Below are 6,000 nucleotides of genomic sequence, written 5' to 3'. Positions count from 1 at the left end.
ATTCAGTCCAAACAGGCTTTTTTCCATATTAGTGTCAGGGTTACTCACTGGGTTTCTGCCTTCTACTGATTCTGCACATTGGTACTGAAGGATGGTGGGGGATTGCACCTCGAAGGTATAGCAAGCTAGAGGATATGAAGAGAGTTTCACAGGTTTTCCCCTAAGCCTTGGCCCTGAGAGACAGGGAAAATACACACATAAACACATGAAAAACACTTTCCTTCTTGCTTGGCTGCTCCAGGCTCCACCTCAGCTGTCAGTCGTCCAAACTTCCCAGGGGAGATCTTTAATAGAGCAACAAAGAAAAAGAATTATTAAAACAAATTAAAAACCAGTTTCTCATCTGTCTGGGCTTTTCAAGGGCAAAATTTGTAGCTCACATACCCACATATGTGCCTTGCGTCAGCTGTTTCAGATGGGTCAAAAAGCCAAAGAGCCGCAATGGGTGGTTACGCAAGGTTTTGACCAAAATATACAAGAGAGAGGCACAACTCTTCACTTTTAATGGACATTTTCTAGTCCTGTGTTTCTTCTGTTCAGTTTGAGCAAGCAAAGTGAATTAACAGAACAGGTACATCGCCTGTCCGTCCTGGGAGAGGATCCTTCTTCATGTGGATATCCATGAGGTTTCTTCTTTTTTTTCCTGGATTCTGGTTTTCCTAAATGACAAAAAGGGTCTAAGGGCAGTGATGCCCAGGTTAGCTTGACCTGTTTAGTTTAGTTTAGCAATCGACTATTGTATTTTATAACAAATTTTATGTTTTGTACAATTGTGAAGCCCATTGAGACAACTGTGTCGTAATATTGGGCCATATAAATGAAACAGAATTGTATTGAATGAGCACTTTTCATTATGAGCTCAACCATATTGAATTGCCACACAGAAAGTATTCTTTTGAAACGCTCAAACGCCTTTTCACTTTAAAGATTTATTATTGAATAACTTTGGGTAGAGGAAGTCCAGTTGGAGTTACTGTTTGTCTGTCTCAACTTTGTTTTCATAATTGGCAGAAGTTTACAGCACTCTGGTCATAATATTACAGGAATGAATCACAGTTACTAAAGATAAGACATCCTGGGGAGTTTTATATGGATTCATTTCCTTCTAATTTGATGATTATTTATGATCTGGATACAGAAAAAGATGTGTAGAACCCCACATTCATACAATGAGCAAACATGCAGGGTTACACTCTCTCTGTCTGACACCAGATTGCATAAACAGAAACCAGATTACTATCAACCACCTTATCTTTCCGTTTGGGATGAATAGAAAAGCATATGCAAGAAGGAGTGTTATGCCTCCTGCCCTCTTCTATGTATCCCATTATCCCTTTTCTTTTCGAACTCACCAGACTTTTCTCCGACCCCCTTGTGACCATGAGGTCGCTCACAAATGAGGGAGGCTGTGCTATGATGTAATCTGGGAGAAACAGAAAGGGCACGTGTGTGCTCGTGTGTGTGCTGGGAGTGGGCTACTCTGTTGACATGTAATCCAGTTCGTCTTGTAGCAATTTGGCAACCCAAAACAATTACCAACTGGATGCCCTGGAAATCAACACCACACGCTTGTTGGTAGGCGGTGATGTAACATCAGATTTAGTAGGTGGCAGGAGGAAGCTAAGCTGGATCAGAGTGAAGTGAGCTTAAACATCAGACAGATCGAGGAGTCAAGGAGACAGCAGTCAAATCCAAGTCAGTGAGTCATAAAGAGGCGCTGTCAGTCAAAGCCAAAGAATCACCAGGCCTTTCCTAACCTTTGTCCTTCAACTCAGGTCTTTAGCATGCACCACATATGTTGTTTCCTCTTCCTATCCCATGTCCTTCCTGTGTTTTACCAAGTGACCATCTTTTGTGAGTGAATGTGACACAAATCTGAATGTGCTAAATGTTACTGTTCCTCAAAGACCACTGGAGGCTGGCGGCAGAAGGAAGCAATTGTTCATTGGCCTGTGTTAAAAACTCATATTTCACTCCCAAAACTGGTGAATTAAAACATTTTTTGCATTTTTTGCTTTTTCTTACTGTTTTTTTATTCTTTTTATTCCTAAGAAGTGTGTGTGTGCATGTGTGTGGGATGTTGGGGGGGGGGGGGGGGGGTGTTAGATTTGATCAGTAGTCTTGAGGGAAATGCCTCTTTGATTGTCAGGTGAGAAAATCGTGCTGCTCTGTGGTGTAGTGGTTAGACCTTTCACCTCACAGCGAGAAAATCCTGATTCCTTTCTGGGTTCTTTCTGTGTGGAGTTTGTATGTTCTCTGAGTATTTATGGGTGCGTTTCCTCCAGGCACTACGGCTTCCTCCCACAGCGCAAAAATATGCATTATAGGTTCATTGATGTATCTAAATTGTCTCTAGGTGTGAATGTGAGAATGTATGTAATATTGTGGCCCTGTGATGAACTGGTGAACCATCAGTGGCTGGGATGATCTCCAGCAGCCCCATGACCCCAAAAAGGGATTAAGCTGGTTTTGAAAACAGATAGATGGATAGAAGTGGGCAGATCCAAGGATTGACCAAACAAAACTCTTATTTTCCTTTGTCCTACCCAATGGCCCATTTTTGGCACGTACTTGTATGGCACTTTACTGTCACAGACCCATTCACACTCTGCTGAACACTGGCACCAATCTATAACAGTGTCTTGCCCATGACACCTGGGCACCTGGGCGGGCAAAGCAGGAAACAAACCTGTAATCCTCTGAGCAGAGGTTGATCACCCCACCGCTGCACCACAGCCACCACCACGGCATATAATGAAGATAGGTAGAAAAAACTGGTATATTGCCCTGTCCTACTTCAGACTCAATTTCTGTGTCATTTTTTATGGGTGACATCAAAGATTATCCATTTGGTGTTTGCACATGTCTGTTGTTTTACATCTTTAGAAGTGAGGATTTTCTTCAACTTTCTGCTTTGTGTAACACTGTACAAAGAATACATCTCTCTGAACACCCCAAACCTATCCAACTCATGTCATGTGACGTGACTCTATCCTCATCATCAACCTTCTCAGATGGATGTCATTCTGTTTATTGTGTCAGAGTAAAAACCCAGACCTTTTGTCTGTCCAGGCTTCCTGTTCCATTCCATCCCACTCTTTCACGTCATTCCTTTTTTTCCCAGAGTGACTGTCCGTTCTCTTGTTATTTCTACATTTTTAATCCAGCCTTTGACAGAGAATTTCCTTCTTATCGCTCATTGAGCAATTCCCTACATTCCTGGCTTGGTTTCTGCCACTGCTGGGGATCCAGTGGGCTGCAAAAGGCATCTGTTGTCCGAAGCGGTTCATGAGGCCAGCCAACATCATTCATTTGCCCAGTAGTTATCCAGTGTGATTGATGAACCAAAAGAGGATCAGGAGCAAAGGAAGGGAAAAGAAGGCGTAAAATAAAAAAAAGAGGTGGTGTGAGTGTGCTGTTATGTGAAAAAACCATGTGCCAAAAATAGAACTGGACTGCTTTTATTTCCGAGTCCTTGACTCACAGAATGCCACTGATATATGAAGACATGCAAGGCATTTAAAGGTCTCCGAACAGAGGAGTTAAGGGCTAATTAAGAACAACTGTGGGTCAAAGTGCATCTAAACATTGGGAGCATGAATAGAGAGAGTAGAATAACTTTCATTTTTTTCCTTTTAGTCACAGATCTCCAGTGTTGAAGTTGGTCCTCAGACTGCACAAGAAACACAGCCTTTGTGTGCTGCCGCAATAAACAATGGTCAAGAAAATAAAACTGAAGAGGTTTTGGCATGTGGATGGTTGTGCAGAAACACAAGCCAAAGATGGTCATCAGACATGAGAGATCACGATAATGTCGGTCAGGAAGAATGCATGCAAAAACACAACTTTCATATCTTCCCTTCTTTGTTACAGATATACTGAAAGACTGCATGTCCAAGATGTATGAGAGATAAATTTTTCACAGTTTACGTAAACCATTACAGTAAAATTGATTGAAAACTCAAGTAAAAGAAAAGAAATAAACAATAAACCAGACTAGTTTGGGTGATGTGAGCGTGGAATGTGGTGGAAGTTCTGTGCATTGCAGCAGTACATTCCTAAAACTAAAGATGACATTTGGATTAGCCCGAGGTCCATCTTCCCTTTCATGTGCAGTCAGAGCACATTTCACTTCCCAACATCTCCAGTGACCTCTGTCTCCAAACTTTTGTGTTCACATCCCGATGCCTATCTGTGCACGTTTTCAAAACATAAACAGTGACGACATACGGATATGAAATTTCCTTTCCCCTGTTTACTCCTAGTTATGATGAAATTTACACACCGTATGGCTGATGCACAGGAAGTGATCGATAGAATGAGCAGGCCGTGAGCAGCTCTGTGGCAGGTTGCGTTATCTGCTATTCCTTTTTGTAGGAGGTTGATTTATGATTGTCATTGTGTAAATGAGTCTTAATTAAATGAATAGCCAATGATGAAGGGCCCCGAAGTGCGTCAGCATTCAGAAAAACAGCCAGAGCAGGTCAGATGAAAGAGGGCAGCGGGTTATAAATTATTTTAAATACTTAGGTGAACTGTCTAGCCGACGTAAGAGTATGTGTCCTTGTGTGAGTGTTTGTGTTCTGGCGTGACAATGTGGCTGTCAATCTGCCGGCAAAAGGGCATCCTCTCAAGCTCCCCCCATGAGACTGAAGTCCCGATAAAGAAGGGCAAACTGTGACGTCACGCTTATCTTCCCGCTCCGTTCACTCTTTCCCCTCATCTCACAGGACTTGCCTCACTTACACATGCTCCCCCCCCGTCTCCCCCAGTCCCTCATTTCCCATGTGTTTGTCAGCAAGTCAGTGCTTCCGTAGAATAACATAACAACGGGTTCAGTGTGTGGCTGACGCAGACGCAAGTAGTGGTCAGCCCTGATAGTGCACACATCATTCGCAGAAAAACACAGATGTGGTAACTTACAGCAGAAATGCTGCGGGACGGAGGATCAGAGTCTGCATGAGTCTCCGAGGAAACCACTCTGCACACTCAGGAATGCAATGAACAAGAAACAGGACTTCACTTTTACTTAATCTCCACCTCAAAACAGTACTTGGTGATGAAATAGAGATGTCCTAGATAGATAGAATCTTTGATTGCTTTATCGCACGTGTTGGATCCCACAAGTAAGAACTGAATGGAAGAAAAGGGGGAGATTTGACAGAAGGAAGAGATGAGCAGAAGAAAGGGGTGCAGACCCGACACACAATGACAAGGAAGGAAAGAATGTTTAGGGCGACTGAGAAAGGCAGTGAGAAGAGTGGCGGGGAGAACCTGAGCTCTCAGACAAGCCAGAGGTCTCCAGCGTATTAACACTAGACTGAGATGGAGGGGGCATACAGGGTAGATGGAAAGTCTGTTTGCACAGTAAAACTTTCTTTTTGCCTACTACCCACCCTTTTCTATGTCTCATCTTCTCCGTCCAACACTCTGTCAGCAACCTGTTGCTTCATCTTGTTACTTCAGAGATTTCTTCACAGGCAACACAACCTCAAAACAGTTGAAGTGAGATTGGAACATGAGCAGGCCAAAAGAGGGAGAGGTTTTATGCTTATACACAAAAGAGTAGACAACTAGAGGGTTGTTAAAAAAAAGAATACACTGTATTTTCCATTCAGAGGTGTTATATATCACAACAAAGTAAAAAAAACAAAACTCATTGAAACAGTTCCCTAAGTCAAACAGGGCCGAACCAGAACATTTCTAACTCCAGTGGCCCATTCCTGCAATTTGAAGTAGGTCAAGTTGAACACCACATGTAAATGTGTCAAAACCGACTAAAGAAAACAATAAACAGACACAAACTTACCAATGTGTCACACAGTCATGCCTCTGCATCAAAACAAGAAACGCGATGACGGCTTTTTTCTTACCATCGCCTTTATCCCTAGATCTTTCCATTTTGTCACCAGACTCAAGATGAAAGGCGGTGTGCGATACTGTATCTTTTCAACTATTGGTCTCATACTATCAGATTACATAAACCAATGGGCCTTTGTC

The sequence above is a fragment of the Oryzias latipes genome, chromosome 16 (genome assembly GCF_053564925.1).
Source record: "Oryzias latipes strain Hd-rR chromosome 16, Olatipes_Hd-rR_3.1".
Classification (NCBI taxonomy): Eukaryota; Metazoa; Chordata; class Actinopteri; order Beloniformes; family Adrianichthyidae; genus Oryzias; species Oryzias latipes.
This window is presented reverse-complemented; position numbering follows the sequence as displayed.